Here is an 18301-nt window from a genome sequence, read left to right on the forward strand (position 1 = left end):
CCTGGCCTCAGCCAATGAGTGGTGCTACTCATTGGCTCAGCCAGCAGGGCAGGGGATTACTTACATACTTACCTGACCAGGAGGAGCGTTGCCGTGGCGCTTCTCTTCTCACCGGAGACCGGGGCAGGAGTGCGGTATCGGAATTGCGCATGTTCGTAGCGCTATCCTGCACCATTTTACTGAACACACATTTGCAGTGTGCCTTCAGCAATATGGCGCCGGACAGCGCAGTATGGGCATGTACTCCGGCGCTCCTCCCCCGGCCTCCAGCAGAACGGGACAGCGCTGGAGCACAGGGAAGAAAGGTGAGTATAAATGTTTTTTTGTTTTTTTTTTGTAGGTGTGCAGTTTAATAGGGGTGAGAGGACCCTACATATCAGGATAGGGGGATGAGAGGTAGCATGCATACCAGGATAGGGGGTGAGGTGACCATGCATATCAGGATTGGGGGGTGAGAGGGCCATGCATACCAGGAAAGGGGGGGGTGAGGGGACCATGCATATCAGGATAGGGGGGTGAGGGGACCATGCATATCAGGATACGGGGGTGAGGGGACCATGCATATCAGGATAGAGGGGTGAGGGGACCATGCATATCAGGATAGGGGGGTGAGAGGACCATGCATACCAGGATAGGGGGGTGAGAGGACCATGCATACCAGGATAGGGAGGGGAGAGGGTCATGCATGCATTCAAATCCCGCGTGGCACCGCTCATTGGCTCAGTCGGCAGGGCAGGGGATTCAAATCCCCCACCAAAGCCGCGCGCCGGCGGATGTTCATTTCACCGCACTCCCGATGCAATAGCATCGGGCCTATTTCTAATATATATATATATATATATATTTAAATAGTATATACATTATAATACACAGGTATACAGGAGGGGGTATGTCACAACTGCAGCCGCAGCCGCGGCCCGGCAGGCACCTCCACGCCGATGGCCAGGGGCGGGCATCCCCCGGGGACGCAATATGGACCCTCTATACCACAGAGGGGGACCCGGGCCTACCCGAACTAGGGAAGGGCAGCGACCGGGATACTGTGGCAGCTGAGCATGTGGACAAAGAGGACGTAGGACTTGATGACACCGCACAACTACAGGTATAAATAAAGTAAAGTTTACTTAATGTAAAGTCACAGTACATAGACAAAACCAGGACACACGAGGTCATCAGGACACACAAGGTCATCAGGATACACAAGGTCATCCAGACGCAGGCAGGACATCAGCCTCACCGGCAGACATCAGACGGGAGTCATTTGGTTCCGGACATCCAACATGACCTACAGGCACCACTGCAGTCATCCAGCTTCAGGCTCCAGGCAGCGGTCATCAGGTTCCAGACTGCGGTCGTCAGGCTCCGGGCATCGGACCTAGGAAGGAACTCAAGCATGATGGTGCTAACACCGCAGGATTGCTGGGCCTGCATGGAGCTAGCACAGCATGGTAGTCAGAGCACAGCATAGTAGATGCTCAGCAGGAACACCGGTTACAAGAGTCTCAGAGTCACTGGGTGCAGGGCTCCAAGCACAGAGGGATTCCAGGAACACAACATAGCAGACAGTTCAGACATGGTCAGGTACGGGATAGGTACAGGATCAAGGATTCAAGCCTGGATACACCGCCTCTAGGCCAGGGCGAATTTAGACAGGGTCAGGCACAGGACAGGTACAGGATCAGGGATTCAGGCCCGGATATAACGCCTTCAGGGCAGGGCGAAGGAACAGGACAAAGCAGAAATCAAGGCAGGGAATTTGGCACCATAACCGAGACAGACATGCCAAAGTCCAGGAGCTTTGTGAGTAGCTCTGGCCACGCCCATAGCGACACTCGGACGGAGTGAGGGCCCACAAGCTAGGCGACACTCGGACGGAGTGTGAGCCCCCTAGCTAGGCGACACTCGGACGGAGTGTCAGCTCTCTAGCTAGGCCACACTCGGACGGAGTGTGGCTTGGGGACACTCGGACGGAGTGTGGGGCCCCTAGCAAGGCGACAATCGGACGGAATGTGGGGCCCCTAGAAAGGCGACACTCGGATGGAGAGTGGCTAGGGGACACTCGGACGGAGTGTGGATCCCCTAGCTCGGCGACACTCGGACGGAGTGTGGGCCCCCTAGCTAGGAGACACTCAGACGGAGTGTGAGCCCCCTAGCAAGACAACACTCGGACAGAGTGTGGGCCCCCTAGCTAGGCGACACTCGGATGGAGTGTGGGTCCCCAAGCTAGGTGACACTCGGACGAAGTGTGAGCTCCCTAGCTATGCGACACTCGGACGGAGTGTGGGCCCCCTAGCTAGGCGACACTCGGACAGAGTGTGGGCTCCTTAGCTAGGCGGTACTTCGAGTGTGGGTCCCCTAGCTAGGTGATAATCGGACGGAGTGTGGACCACCTAGCTAAGCCACAGTCGGACGGAGTGTGGGCCCCCTAGCTAGGTGACACTCGGACGGAGAGTGAGCCCCCTAGCTAGACGACAATCGGACAGAGGGTGGGCCCCTTAGCTAGGCGACACTCGGACGGAGTGTGAGCCCCCTAGCTAGGCGACACTCGGACGGAGTGTCAGCTCTCTAGCTAGGCCACACTCGGACGGAGTGTGGCTTGGGGACACTCGGACGGAGTGTGGGGCCCCTAGCAAGGCGACACTCGGACGGAATGTGGGGCCCCTAGAAAGGCGACACTCGGACGGAGAGTGGCTAGGGGATACTCGGACGGAGTGTGGATCCCCTAGCTCGGCGACACTCGGACGGAGTGTGGGCCCCCTAGCTAGGAGACACTCAGACGGAGTGTGAGCCCCCTAGCAAGACAACACTCGGACAGAGTGTGGGCCCCCTAGCTAGGCGACACTCGGAAGGAGTGTGGGTCCCCAAGCTAGGCGACACTCGGACGAAGTGTGAGCTCCCTAGCTATGCGACACTCGGACGGAGTGTGGGCCCCCTAGCTAGGCGACACTCGGACAGAGTGTGGGCTCCTTAGCTAGGCGGTACTTCGAGTGTGGGTCCCCTAGCTAGGTGATAATCGGACGGAGTGTGGACCACCTAGCTAAGCCACAGTCGGACGGAGTGTGGGCCCCCTAGCTAGGCGACACTCGGACGGAGTGTGAGCCCCCTAGCTAGACGACAATCGGACAGAGGGTGGGCCCCCTAGCTAGGCGACACTCGGACGGAGTGTGGGCCCCCTAGCTAGGTGACACTCGGACAGAGTGTGGACCCCTAGCTAGGCGTCACTTGGGCGGAGTGTGGGCCCCTTAGCTAGGCGACACTTGGACGGACTGTGGGCCCCCTAGCTAGGCGACACTCGGACGGAGTGTCAGCTTTCTAGCTAGGCCACACTCGGACGGAGTGTGGGCCCCCTAGCTAGGTGACACTCGGATGGAGTGTGGCTAGGGGACACTCGGACGAAGTGTTTTGCCCCCAGCAAGGCGACACTTGGACGGAGTTTGAGCCCTCTAGCTAAGCGACATTCAGACAGAGTGTAGGCTCCCTGGCTAGGCGACATTCGGATGGAGTGTGGGCCCCCTAGCGACACTCGGATAGAGTGTGAGCACCCTAGCGACACTCGGACGGAGTGTGGGCCCCCCAGCTAGGCGACACTCGGACGGAGTGTGAGCCCACTAGCTAGGTGACACTGGGACAGAGTGTGGGCCCCCTAGCTAGGCGAAACTCGGATGGAGTCTGGCCCCCTAGCTAGGCGACACTCGGACGGAGTGTGGGCCCCCTAGCGATACTCGGACGGAGTGTGGGTTCCCTAGCTAGGTGACACTCGGACTGAGTGTGGACCCCCTAGCTAGGCCACAGTCGGACGGAGTGTGGGCCCCCTAGCTAGGCGACACTCGGACGGAGTGTGAGCCCACTAGCTAGACGACAATCGGACAGAGGGTGGGCCCCCTAGCTAGGCGACACTCGGACGGAGTGTGGGCCCCCTAGCTAGGCGACACTCGGATGGAGTGTGGGCCCCCTGGCTAGGTGACACTCGGACAGAGTGTGGACCCCTAGCTAGGCGTCACTTGAGCGGAGTGTGGGCCAACTAGCTAGGCGACACTTGGACGGACTGTGGGCCCCCTAGCTAGGCGACACTCGGACGGAGTGTCAACTCTCTAGCTAGGCCACACTCGGACGGAGTGTGGGCCCCCTAGCTAGGCGACACTCGGACGGAGTGTGGCTAGGGGACACTCGGATGAAGTGTTTTGCCCCCAGCAAGGTGACACTTGGACGGAGTTTGGGCCCTCTAGCTAGGCGACACTCAGACAGAGTGTAGGCTCCCTGGCTAGGCGACATTCGGATAGAGTGTGGGCCCCCTAGCGACACTCGGATGGAGTGTGAGCACCCTAGCGACACTCGGACGGAGTGTGGGCCCCCCAGCTAGGCGACACTCGGACGGAGTGTGAGCCCACTATCTAGGTGACACTGGGACAGAGTGTGGGCCCCCTAGCTAGGCGAAACTCGGATGGAGTCTGGCCCCCTAGCTAGGCGACACTCGGACGGAGTGTGGGCCCCCTAGCGATACTCGGACGGAGTGTGGGTTCCCTAGTTAGGCGACACTCGGACGAAGTATGGGCCCCCTAGCTAGGTGACACTCGGACTGAGTGTGGTCCCCCTAGCTAGGCCACAGTCGGACGGAGTGTGTGCCCCCTAGCTAGGCGACACCCGGACAGCTAGGCGACACTCGGATGGAGTGTGGGCCCCCTAGCTAGGTGACACTCGGACGGAGTGTGGCTAGGCGACACTCGGACGGAGTGTGGGCACCCTAGCTAGGCGACACTCGGACGGAGTGTTGGCGGCTAGCTAGGCGACACTCGGAGTGTGGGCCCCTAGCTAGGCGACACTCGGACGGAGTGTGGGCCACTAGCTAGGCGACACTTGGACGGAGTGTGGGCCCTTAGCTAGGTGACACTCGGATTGAGTGTGGGCCCCCTAGCTAGGCGATACTCGGACGGAGTGTGGGCCCCCTAGCTAGGCGACACTCGGACGGAGTGTGGGACCCTATCTAGGCGACACTCGGACGGAGTGTGGGACCTTTAGCTAGGTGACACTCGGGCGGAGTGTGGGCCCCCTAGCTAGGTGACACTCGGACGGAGTGTGGGCCCCTAGCCAGGCGACACTCGGACGGAGTGTGGGCCCCCTAGCCAGGCGACACTCATACGGAGAGTGGTCCCCCTAGCTAGGCGACACTCGGACGGAGTGTGGGCCCCCTAGCTAGGCGACACTCGGACGGAGTGTGGGCCCCCTAGCTATGCGACACTCGGACGGAGTGTGGGCCCCCTAGGTAGGCGACACTCGAACGGAGTGTGGGCTCCCTAGCTAGGCAACACTTGGACGGAGTGTGGGCCCCCTAGATAGGCGACACTCGGACGGAGTGTGGGCCCCCTAGCTAGGCGACACTCGGACGGAGTGTGGGCACCCTAGCTAGGCGACACTCGGACGGAGTGTTGGCGGCTAGCTAGGCGACACTCGGAGTGTGGGCCCCTAGCTAGGCGACACTCGGACGGAGTGTGGGCCACTAGCTAGGCGACACTTGGACGGAGTGTGGGCCCTTAGCTAGGTGACACTCGGATTGAGTGTGGGCCCCCTAGCTAGGCGATACTCGGACGGAGTGTGGGCCCCCTAGCTAGGCGACACTCGGACGGAGTGTGGGACCCTATCTAGGCGACACTCGGACGGAGTGTGGGACCTTTAGCTAGGTGACACTCGGGCGGAGTGTGGGCCCCCTAGCTAGGTGACACTCGGACGGAGTGTGGGCCCCCTAGCCAGGCGACACTCGGACGGAGTGTGGGCCCCCTAGCCAGGCGACACTCATACGGAGAGTGGTCCCCCTAGCTAGGCGACACTCGGACGGAGTGTGGGCCCCCTAGCTAGGCGACACTCGGACGGAGTGTGGGCCCCCTAGCTATGCGACACTCGGACGGAGTGTGGGCCCCCTAGGTAGGCGACACTCGAACGGAGTGTGGGCTCCCTAGCTAGGCAACACTTGGACGGAGTGTGGGCCCCCTAGATAGGCGACACTCGGACGGAGTGTGGGCCCCCTAGCTAGGCGACACTCGGACGGAGTGTGGGCCCTCTTGCTAGGCGACAGTCGGATGGAGTGTGGGCCCCCTAGCGACACTCGAACGGAGTGTGGGTCCCCTAGCGACAATCGGACGGAGTGTGGGCCCTTTAGCTAGGCGACACTCGGACGGAGTGTGGGGCCCCTAGCTAGGCGACACTCGGACGGAGTGTGGGCCCCCTAGCTAGGTGACACTCGGACGGAGTGTGGGCCCCCTAGCTAGGCGACACTTGGACGGAGTGTGGGCCCCCTAGCAAGGCGACACTCGGATGGAGTGTGGGCCCTCTTGCTAGGCGACACTCGGACGGAGTGTTGGCCCCCTAGCGACACTCGAACGGAGTGTGGGTCCCCTAGCGATAATCGGACGGAGTGTGGGCCCTTTAGCTAGGCGACACTCGGACGGAGTGTGGGCCTCCTAGCTAGGCGACATTCGGACGAAGTGTGGGCCCCCTAGCTAGGCGACACTTGGACGGAGTGTGGTCCCCCTAGCTAGGCGACACTCGGACGGAGTGTGGGCCCCCTAGCTAGGCGACACTCGGACGGAGTGTGGGCCCCCTAGCTAGGCGACACTCGGACGGAGTGTGCGCCCTCTTGCTAGGCGACACTCTGACGGAGTGTGGGCCCCCTAGCTAGGCGACACTCGGACGGAGTGTGGGCCCTCTTGCTAGGCGACACTCGGACAGAGTGTGGGCCCCCTAGCTAGGCGACACTCAGACGGAGTGTGGGATACCTAGCTAGGCGACACTCGGACGGAGTGTGGGCCCCCTAGCTAGGCGACACTCGGATGGAGTGTGGGCCCCCTAGCGACACTCGAACGGAGTGTGGGTCCCCTAGCCACAATCGGACGGAGTGTGGGCCCTTTAGCTAGGCGACACTCGGACGGAGTGTGGGCCCCCTAGCTAGGTGACACTCGGACTGAGTGTGGACCCCCTAGCTAGGCCACAGTCGGACGGAGTGTGTGCCCCCTAGCTAGGCGACACCCGGACAGCTAGGCGACACTCGGATTGAGTGTGGGCCCCCTAGCTAGGTGACACTCGAACGGAGTGTGGCTAGGCGACACTCGGACGGAGTGTGGGCACCCTAGCTAGGCGACACTCGGACGGAGTGTGGGCGGCTAGCTAGGCGACACTGGGAGTGTGGGCCCTTAGCTAGGCGACACTCGGACGGAGTGTGGGCCCCTAGATAGGCGACACTTCGACGGAGTGTGGGCCCCTAGCTAGGTGACACTCGGACAGAGTGTGGGACCCTAACTAGGCGACACTCGGACGGAGTGTGGGCCCCCTAGCTAGGCGACACTCGGACGGAGTGTGGGCCCTCTTGCTAGGCGAAACTCGGACGGAGTGTGGGCCCCCTTGCTAGGCGACACTCGGACGGAGTGTGGGCCCCCTAGCTAGGCGACACTCGGACGGAGTGTGGGCCACCTAGCTAGGCGACACTCGGACGGAGTGTGGGCCCCCTAGCTAGGCGACACTCGGATGGAGTGTGGGCCCCCTAGCGACACTTGAATGGAGTGTGGGTCCCCTAGCAACAATCGGACGGAGTGTGGGCCCTTTAGCTAGGCGACACTCGGACGGAGTGTGGGCCCCCTAGCTAGGCGACACTCGGACGGAGTGTGGGCCCCCTAGCTAGGCGACACTCGGACGGAGTGTGGGCCCCCTAGCTAGGCGACACTCGGACGAAGTGTGGGCCACCTAGCTAGGCGACACTCGGACGTAGTGAGGGCCCTCTTGCTAGGCGACACTCAGACGGAGCGTGGGCCCCCATGCTAGGCGACAATCGGACGGAGGGTGGGCCACCTAGAGAGGCGAGACTCGGACGGAGTGTGGGCCCCATAGCTAGGCGACACTCGGACGGAGTTTGGTCCCCCTAGCTAGGCGACACTTGGACGTAGTGTGGGCCCCCTAGCTAGGCGACACTCGGACGGAGTGTGGGCCCCCTAGCTAGGCGACACTCGGACGGAGTGTGGGCCCCCTAGCTAGGCGACACTCGGACGGAGTGTGGGGCCCCTAGCTAGGCGACACTCCGATGGAGTGTGGGCCCCCTAGCTAGGCGACACTCGAATGGAGTGTGGTCCCCCTAGCTAGGCGACACTCGGACGGAGTGTGGGCCCCCTAGCTAGGCAACACTCGGACGGAGTGTCGGCTCTCTAGGTAGGCGACACTCGGGCGGAGTGTGGGCCCCCTAGTTAGGGGACACTCGGACGGAGTGTGGTCCCCCTAGCTAGGCACCACTCGGACGGAGTGTGGGAGTGTGGGCCCCCTAGCTAGGCGACACTCGGACGGAGTATGGACCCCCTATCTAGGCGACACTCGAACGGAGTGTGGACCCCCTATCTAGGCGACACTCAGACGGAGTGTGGGCCCCCAAGCTAGGCGACACTCGGACGGAGTGTTGGCCCCCTAGTTAGGCGACACTCGGACGGAGTGTGGGCCCCCTAGCTAAGCGACACTCGGACGGAGTGTGGGCCCCCTAGCTAGGCGACACTCGGACGGAGTGTGGGCCCCCTAGCTAGGCGACACTCTGACGGAGTGTGGGCCCCCTAGCTAGGCGACACTCGGACGGAGTGTGGGCCCTCTTGCTAGGCGACACTCGGACAGAGTGTGGGCCCCCTAGCTAGGCGACACTCTGACGGAGTGTGGGCCCTCTTGCTAGGCGACACTCGGACGGAGTGTGGGCCCCCTTGCTAGGCGACAATCGGACGGAGTGTGGGCCCCCTAGCTAGGCGACACTCGGACGGAGTGTGGGCCACCTAGCTAGGCGACACTCGGACGGAGTGTGGGCCCCCTAGCTAGGCGACACTCTGACGGAGTGTGGGCCACTAGCTAGGCGACACTTGGACCGAGTGTGGGCCACTAGCTAGGCGACACTCGGATGGAGTGTGGGCCCCCTAGCGACACTCGAACGGAGTGTGGGTCCCCTAGCCACAATCGGACGGAGTGTGGGCCCTTTAGCTAGGCGACACTCGGACGGAGTGTGGGCCCCCTAGCTAGGTGACACTCGGACTGAGTGTGGACCCCCTAGCTAGGCCACAGTCGGACGGAGTGTGTGCCCCCTAGCTAGGCGACACCCGGACAGCTAGGCGACACTCGGATTGAGTGTGGGCCCCCTAGCTAGGTGACACTCGGACGGAGTGTGGCTAGGCGACACTCGGACGGAGTGTGGGCACCCTAGCTAGGCGACACTCGGACGGAGTGTGGGCGGCTAGCTAGGCGACACTCGGAGTGTGGGCCCCTAGCTAGGCGACACTTCGACGGAGTGTGGGCCCCTAGTTAGGTGACACTCGGACGGAGTGTGGGCCCCCTAGCTAGGCGATACTCGGACGGAGTGTGGGCCCCCTAGCTAGGCGACACTGGGACGGAGTGTGGGACCCTATCTAGGCGACACTCGGACGGAGTGTGGGCCCTTTAGCTTGGTGACACTCGGGCGGAGTGTGGGCCCCCTAGCTAGGTGACACTCGGACGGAGTGTGGGCCCCCTAGCCAGGCGACACTCGGACGGAGTGTGGGCCCCCTAGCTAGGCGACACTCAGACGGATTGTGGGCTCCCTAGCTAGGCAACACTCGGACGGAGTGTGGGCCCCCTAGCTAGGCGACACTCGGACGGAGTGTGGGCCCCCTAGCTAAGCTACACTCGGACGGAGTGTGGGCCCTCTTGCTAGGCGACACTCGGACGGAGTGTGGGCCCCCTTGCGACACTCGAACGGAGTGTGGGTCCCCTAGCAACAATCGGATGGAGTGTGGGCCCTTTAGCTAGGCAACACTCGGACGGAGTGTGGGGCCCCTAGCTAGGCGACACTCGGACGGAGTGTGGGCCCCCTAGCTAGGTGACACTCGGACAGAGTGTGGGCCCCCTAGCTAGGCGACACTCGGACGGAGTGTGGTCCCCCTAGCTAGGTGACACTCGGACGGAGTGTGGGCCCCCTAGCTAGGCGACATTCGGACGAAGTGTGGGCCCCCTAGCTAGGCGACACTCGGACGGAGTGTGGGCCCCCTAGCTAGGCGACACTCGAACGGAGTGTGGTCCTCCTAGCTAGGCGACACTCGGACGGAGTGTGGGCCCCCTAGCTAGGCAACACTCGGACGGAGTGTGGGCCCCTTAGCTAAGCGACACTCGGACGGAGTGTGGGCCACTTGCTGGGCGACACTCTGACGGAGTGTGGGCCCTCTTGCTAGGCGACACTCGGACGGAGTGTGGGCCCCCTAGCGACACTCGAACGGAGTGTGGGTCCCCTAGCGACAATCGGATGGAGTGTGGGCCCTTTAGCTAGGCGACACTCGGACGGAGTGTGGGGCCCCTAGCTAGGCGACACTCGGACGGAGTGTGGGCCCCCTAGCTAGGTGACACTCGGACGGAGTGTGGGCCCCCTTGCTAGGCGACACTCGGACGGAGTGTGGGCCCCCTAGCTAGGTGACACTCAGACGGAGTGTCGGCCCCCTAGCTAGGCGACATTCGTACGAAGTGTGGGCCCCCTAGCTAGGCGACACTCGGACGGAGTGTGGGCCCCCTAGCTAGGCGACACTCGAACGGAGTGTGGTCCCCCTAGCTAGGCGACACTCGGACGGAGTGTGGGCCCCCTAGCTAGGCGACACTCGGACGGAGTGTGGGCCCCCTAGCTAGGCGACACTCGGACGGAGTGTGGACCCTCTTGCTAGGCGACACTCTGACGGAGTGTGGGCCCCCTAGCTAGGCGACACTCGGACGGAGTGTGGGCCCTCTTGCTAGGCGAAACTCGGACGGAGTGTGGGCCCCCTTGCTAGGCGACACTCGGACGGAGTGTGGGCCCCCTAGCTAGGCGACACTCGGACGGAGTGTGGGCCACCTAGCTAGGCGACACTCGGACGGAGTGTGGGCCCCCTAGCTAGGCGACACTCGGATGGAGTGTGGGCCCCCTAGCGACACTTGAATGGAGTGTGGGTCCCCTAGCAACAATCGGACGGAGTGTGGGCCCTTTAGCTAGGCGACACTCGGACGGAGTGTGGGCCCCCTAGCTAGGCGACACTCGGACGGAGTGTGGGCCCCCTAGCTAGGCGACACTCGGACGGAGTGTGGGCCCCCTAGCTAGGCGACACTCGGACGAAGTGTGGGCCACCTAGCTAGGCGACACTCGGACGTAGTGAGGGCCCTCTTGCTAGGCGACACTCAGACGGAGCGTGGGCCCCCATGCTAGGCGACAATCGGACGGAGGGTGGGCCACCTAGAGAGGCGAGACTCGGACGGAGTGTGGGCCCCATAGCTAGGCGACACTCGGACGGAGTTTGGTCCCCCTAGCTAGGCGACACTTGGACGTAGTGTGGGCCCCCTAGCTAGGCGACACTCGGACGGAGTGTGGGCCCCCTAGCTAGGCGACACTCGGACGGAGTGTGGGCCCCCTAGCTAGGCGACACTCGGACGGAGTGTGGGGCCCCTAGCTAGGCGACACTCCGATGGAGTGTGGGCCCCCTAGCTAGGCGACACTCGAATGGAGTGTGGTCCCCCTAGCTAGGCGACACTCGGACGGAGTGTGGGCCCCCTAGCTAGGCAACACTCGGACGGAGTGTCGGCTCTCTAGGTAGGCGACACTCGGGCGGAGTGTGGGCCCCCTAGTTAGGGGACACTCGGACGGAGTGTGGTCCCCCTAGCTAGGCACCACTCGGACGGAGTGTGGGAGTGTGGGCCCCCTAGCTAGGCGACACTCGGACGGAGTATGGACCCCCTATCTAGGCGACACTCGAACGGAGTGTGGACCCCCTATCTAGGCGACACTCAGATGGAGTGTGGGCCCCCAAGCTAGGCGACACTCGGACGGAGTGTTGGCCCCCTAGTTAGGCGACACTCGGACGGAGTGTGGGCCCCCTAGCTAAGCGACACTCGGACGGAGTGTGGTCCCCCTAGCTAGGCGACACTCGGACGGAGTGTGGGCCCCCTAGCTAGGCGACACTCTGACGGAGTGTGGGCCCCCTAGCTAGGCGACACTCGGACGGAGTGTGGGCCCCCTAGCTAGGCGACACTCGGACGGAGTGTGGGCCCCCTAGCTAGGCGACACTCGGACGGAGTGTGGGCCACCTAGCTAGGCGACACTCGGACGGAGTGTGGGCCCCCTAGCTAGGCGACACTCTGACGGAGTGTGGGCCCTCTTGCTAGGCGACAATCGGACGGAGTGTGGGCCCCCTAGCTAGGCGACACTCGGATGGAGTGTGGGCCCCCTAGCGACACTAGAACGGAGTGTGGGTCCCCTAGCGACAATCGGACGAAGTGTGGTCCCCCTAGCTAGGCGACATTCGGACGGAGTGTGGGCCCCCTAGCTAGGCGACTCTCGGACGGAGTGTGGGCCCCCTAGCTAGGCGACACTCAGAGGAAGTGTGGGCCCCCTAGCTAGGCGACACTCGGACGGAGTGTGGGCCCCCTAGCTAGGCGACAGTCGAACGGAGTGTGGTCCCCCTAGCTAGGCGACACTCGGATGGAGTGTGGGCCCCTTAGCAAGGCGACACTCGGAATGAGTGTGGGCCCCCTAGCTAGGCGACACTCTGACGGAGTTTGGGCCCTCTTGCTAGGCTACACTCGGACGGAGTTTGGGCCACCTAGCTAGGCGACACTCGGACGGAGTGTGGGCCCCCTAGCTAGGCGACACTCGGACGGAGTGTGGGCCCTCTTGCTAGGCGACACTCGGACGGAGTGTGGGCCCCCTAGCTAGGCGACACTCTGACGGAGTTTGGGCCCTCTTGCTAGGCGACACTCGGACGGAGTGTGGGCCACCTTGCTAGGCGACACTCGGACGGAGTGTGGGCCACCTAGCTAGGCGACACTCAGACGGAGCGTGGGCCACCTAGCTAGGCGACACTCTGACGGAGTGTGGGCCCCCTAGCTAGGCGACACTCGGACGGAGTGTGGGCCCTCTTGCTAGGCGACACTCTGACGGAGTGTGGGCCCCCTAGCTAGGCGACACTCTGACGGAGTGTGGGCCCTCTTGCTAGGCGACACTCGGATGGAGTGTGGGCCCCCTTGCTAGACGACACTCGGACGGAGTGTGGACCCCCTAGCTAGGCGACACTCTGACGGAGTGTGGACCCTCTTGCTAGGCGACAATCGAACGGAGTGTGGGCCCCCTAGCTAGGCGACACTCGGACGGAGTGTGCCCCCTAGCTAGACGACACTCGGACGGAGTGTGGGCCACCTAGCTAGGCGACACTCGGACGGAGTGTGGGAACCCTAGCTAGGCGACACTCGGACGGAGTGTGGGCCCCCTAGCTAGGCGACACTCGGACGGAGTGTGGGCCCCCTAGCTAGGCGACACTCGGACGGAGTGTGGGCCCTCTTGCTAGGCGACACTCTGACGGAGTGTGGGCCCCCTAGCTAGGCGACACTCTGACGGAATGTGGGCCCCCTAGCTAGGCGACACTCGGATGGAGTGTGGGCCCTCTTGCAAGGCGACACTCTGACGGAGTGTGGGCCCCCTAGCTAAGCGACACTCTGACTGAGTGTGGGCCCCCTTGCTAGGCGACACTTTGACTGAGTGTGGGCCCCCTAGCTAGGCGACACTCTGACGGAGTGTGGGCCCTCTAGCTAGGCGACACTCGGACGGAGTGTGGGCCCTCTTGCTAGGCGACACTCTGACGGATTGTGGGCCCCCTAGCTAGGCGACACTGACGGAGTGTCGGCCCTCTTGCTAGGCGACACTCGGACGGAGTGTGGGCCCCTTAGCTAGGCGACACTCGGATGGAGTGTAGGCCCCCTAGCGACACTCGAACGGAGTGTGGGTCCCCTAGCGACAATCGGACGAAGTGTGGTCCCCCTTGCTAGGCGACACTCGGACGGAGTGTGGGCCCCCTAGCTAGGCGACACTCGGACGGAGTGTGGGCCACCTAGCTAGGCGACACTCTGACGGAGTGTGGACCCTCTTGCTAGGCGACAATCGGACGGAGTGTGGGCCCCCTAGCTAGGCGACACTCGGACGGAGTGTGGTCCCCCTAGCTAGGCGACACTCGGACGGAGTGTGGGCCACCTAGCTAGGCGACACTCGGACGGAGTGTGGGAACCCTAGCTAGGCGACACTCGGACGGAGTGTGGGCCCCCTAGCTAGGCGACACTCGGACGGAGTGTGGGCCCCCTACCTAGGTGACACTCGGACGGAGTGTGGGCCCTCTTGCTAGGCGACACTCTGACGGAGTGTGGGCCCCCTAGCTAGGCGACACTCTGACGGAGTGTGGGCCCTCTTGCTAGGCGACACTCGGACGGAGTGTGGGCCCCCTTGCTAGGCGACACTCGGACTGAGTGTGGGCCCCCTAGCTAGGCCACACTCTGACGGAGTGTGGGCCCCCTAGCTAGGCGACACTCGGCGGAGTGTGGGCCCTCTTGCTAGGCGACACTCTGACTGAGTGTGGGCCCCCTAGCTAGGCGACACTCTGACGGAGTGTGGGCCCTCTTGCTAGGCGACACTCGAACGGAGTGTGGGCCCCCTTGCTAGGCGACACTGGGACGGAGTGTGGGCCCCCTAGCTAGGCGACACTCGGACAGAGTGTGGGCCACCTAGCTAGGCGACACTCGGACGGAGTGTGGGCCCCCTAGCTAGGCGACACTCGGATGGAGTGTGGGCCCCCTAGCTACACTCGAACGGAGTGTGGGTCCCCTAGCGACAATCGGACGGAGTGTGGTCCCCCTAGCTAGGCGACATTCGGACGGAGTGTGGGCCCCCTAGCTAGGCGACTCTCGGACGGAGTGTGGGCCCCCTAGCTAGTCGACACTCAGAGGAAGTGTGGGCCCCCTAGCTAGGCGACACTCGGACGGAGTGTGGGCCCCCTAGCTAGGCGACAGTCGAACGGAGTGTGGTCCCCCTGGCTAGGCGACACTCGGATGGAGTGTGGGCCCCTTAGCAAGGTGACACTCGGACTGAGTGTGGGCCCCCTAGCTAGGCGACACTCTGACGGAGTTTGGGCCCTCTTGCTAGGCGATATTTGGACGTAGTTTGGGCCACCTAGCTAGGCGACACTCGGACGGAGTGTGGGCCCCCTAGCTAGGCGACACTCGGACGGAGTGTAGGCCCCCAAGCTAGGCGACACTCGGACGAAGTGTGGGCCCCCTAGCTAGGCGACACTCGGACGGAGTGTGGGCCGTCTTGCTAGGCGACACTCGGACGGAGTGTGGGCCCCCTAGCTAGGCGACACTCTGACGGAGTTTGGGCCCTCTTGCTAGGCGACACTCGGACGGAGTGTGGGCAACCTTGCTAGGCGACACTCGGACGGAGTGTGGGCCACCTAGCTAGGCGACACTCGGACGGAGCATGGGCCACCTAGCTAGGCGACACTCGGACGGAGTGTGGGCCCCCTAGCTAGGCGACATTCGGATGGAGTGTGATCCCCCTAGCGACACTCGAACGGAGTGTGGGTCCCCTAGCGACAATCGGATGGAGTGTGGGCCCTTTAGCTAGGCGACACTCGAACGGAGTGTGGGCCCCCTAGCTAGGCGACACTCGGACGGAGTGTGGTCCCCCTAGCTAGGCGACACTCAGATGGAGTGTGGGCCCCTTAGCTAGGCGACACTCGGACTGAGTGTGGGCCCCCTAGCTAGGCGACACTCTGACGTAGTTTGGGCCCTCTTGCTAGGCGACACTCGGACGGAGTTTGGGCCACCTAGCTAGGCGACACTCGGACGGAGTGTGGGCCCCCTAGCTAGGCGACTATTACGCGCCCCGACACTCACCTGGGGTCCTCCTCCTCCCGGTGCACTCCCCCTTCATCCACGCGCCGTGCCCTGTCTGGCTTTGCAGGGTCACGGCGTGTCAGAGGTCCGCACATGTGCACTCGCTCGTTTCTGACCGCTGGGCATCCTGGGAGCACGTGACCCGGTAGCTCCGCCCCATGATGGCGGCGCCCACCGGGTATTTCTGTCTGGCGTCTTGACAGGTAAGACGCCTGTTTGTCATTCTCTGTGGCGCTTAGCGTTCCTGCGCAGCGTCGCCCCCGACTCTCAGGTCCCTCCGCTCTCCTAGACTGCGCTCTGCTCACCGCTCGGTAGCCCCGTCTGGGATCTTCGCTCAGTTCCCTCTGCTGCCTTCCTCTCTGTTTCTTTGCCTGTTCCCTGCCTGGTCCTCCGCTGCTGCAGTCGTCTGTAGCCCCCTTAGCTAGTGCTCTGTCTGTACCCCCAGGCCAGTCCCTCCTAATCTTATTTCCTTCTTCCATTCCAGCGTTTCTGCCCCGGCTCCGCCCTGATCGGTCCTGGTTCCCTCAGTCTGTTCCCTCCTGCCCCGGGTCTACTCTATTCAGCATTCTTTGGCCTTCTCCTCTGTACACTCCCCGGGTCGTCCCTTTGGTTCCGGCTGTCGTGGTCTCACCCCCCTTGGGCCTGCCCCTAACACTCCCTGTATAGGGGTGGTCATCACCTGGTCCGCTCGCCCTCGGGGGCTCTGGATCCACGACCCAGAGGGTCCACTCTCGGTTTTCTACCTAGAACCCTAACAGAACAAACAGGCCATGGACCCCGCTGGAGCCGCTGCGGCTCAAAAGGAGTTGCTGTTTTTGCGGGAGAATCAAACCCGTATCATGGCCTTCATGAAATCCATGGATTCTCGTCTTTCCGTGCTCCAGTCCTCTGATCCTGGGAATGCCTCCCAATTGGCTGGACTGCAGCAGGAACTGGCCCAGCAAAGAGATACCCAGACCCATATCCTCAGTTATATGGCCTCCATAGATGACCGCCTACTCTCCTTGCAGTCGGCCGCCGCAGCCCCCGTCCCAGCCCTGGCACCTCACCCGCCACCCCGTTTAGCTAAACCGCCCCGCTACAACGGGGATCCCAAGCTGTGCCGGGGTTTCCTGAACCAGTGCCGCCTCCATTTCGAACTCCTGCCTCTGCAATATCCCACTGAGCGGGCCAAGGTGGCTTTTATTGTCTCCCATCTTGAGGGAGACGCTTTAGCATGGGTTAGCCCCCTCTGGGAACGTGATGATCCTGTAGTCTCCCAGCTAAGTACCTTCTTCGAGACGTTTCGTCGAGTGTTCGACGAGCTGGGTCGCCTGGCCTCTACTACGGAATCTTTATTTAACCTCCACCAAGGGTCCCAAACCGTGGGTCAATATGCCATCTGATTCCGAACCCTATCTTCTGACTTGGGATGGAATAATGAGGCCTTGGTGGGGGCCTTTTGGCGAGGCCTTGCGGGTCGAATTAAGGATGAGTTAGCTGGGCGTGATACTCCCACCGCCTTAGAAGATCTCATTTCGCTGGCCACACGCATCGACCTACGGTTCCAGGAACGTGCTCGCGAAAGGAGACTTCCCCGTGCTTCCCCAGCCATCCGCGGTCCGCCCTGTCCTCGGTCCGGAATATCCGCTTCTGCTTCCATGCCGGAACCCATGCAAGTAGACCGGCTTAAGGTATCTGGACAACGCCGGGAGGAAAGACGTACTCACGGCCTCTGCTTCTACTGTGGTAGTGACGCCCATCTGGTCCGTACCTGCCCGGAACGCCCGGAAAACTCCTCCGCCTAGGTCAGGTAAGAGAGGCCTCCCTAGGTGTGTGTGATACCTCTCTACCCCTCACTCTGTCTGTCTTGTTGCACGTTGGTGGAAAACGTTTTTCTCTGGCAGCCTATGTGGATTCCGGCGCAGCGGGAAATTTTATTAGGCTCAAAGAGGCCCTTAAATTTTCGGTCCCGGTCAAGACCTTAGAAACTCCACAGATCCTCGCTTCCGTGGACGGTAAACCTCTTCAAGAGACCATTACCCTGGTCACCCATGAGGTAGAACTCCAGGTAGGGGCCTTACACAAAGAGAGGATTGCCTTTTATGTCCTAGCGGGCATCTCTCATCCTATCCTTCTAGGCCTTCCCTGGTTACGAGCCCACGGGCCTACCTTAGACTGGCATAAGGGCAATATCCTGCGCTGGGGGGATTCCTGTGGGTCTAGGTGTCTGCTGCCGGTGCGTCCCGTGGGTGGTTCCCCTTCCCCCTCCTTACCCTCCGGGTTGCCCATTGCTTACAGCTCTTTTTCGGATGTTTTTGACAAGAGGGAGGCCGAGAACCTTCCGCCTCACCGACCCTATGATTGCCCCATCGAGCTCGTCCCTGGAGCCATCCCTCCGCGGGGTAGGATTTATCCGCTCTCGCCGGCAGAGACGCAAGCCATGTCGGAATACGTTCAAGAAAACTTAGCCAAGGGTTTCATACGGAAGTCTTCCTCTCCTGCGGGCGCAGGCTTCTTTTTTGTCAAGAAGAAGGACGGGTCGCTCCGCCCGTGCATCGACTACAGAGGTCTGAACAGCATCACGATAAAGAACAAGTACCCGTTACCTCTC

The sequence above is a fragment of the Dendrobates tinctorius genome, unplaced genomic scaffold (assembly GCF_039654945.1).
Source record: "Dendrobates tinctorius isolate UK_male_01 unplaced genomic scaffold, ASM3965494v1 ptg000022l, whole genome shotgun sequence".
In the NCBI taxonomy this organism is placed as follows: Eukaryota; Metazoa; Chordata; class Amphibia; order Anura; family Dendrobatidae; genus Dendrobates; species Dendrobates tinctorius.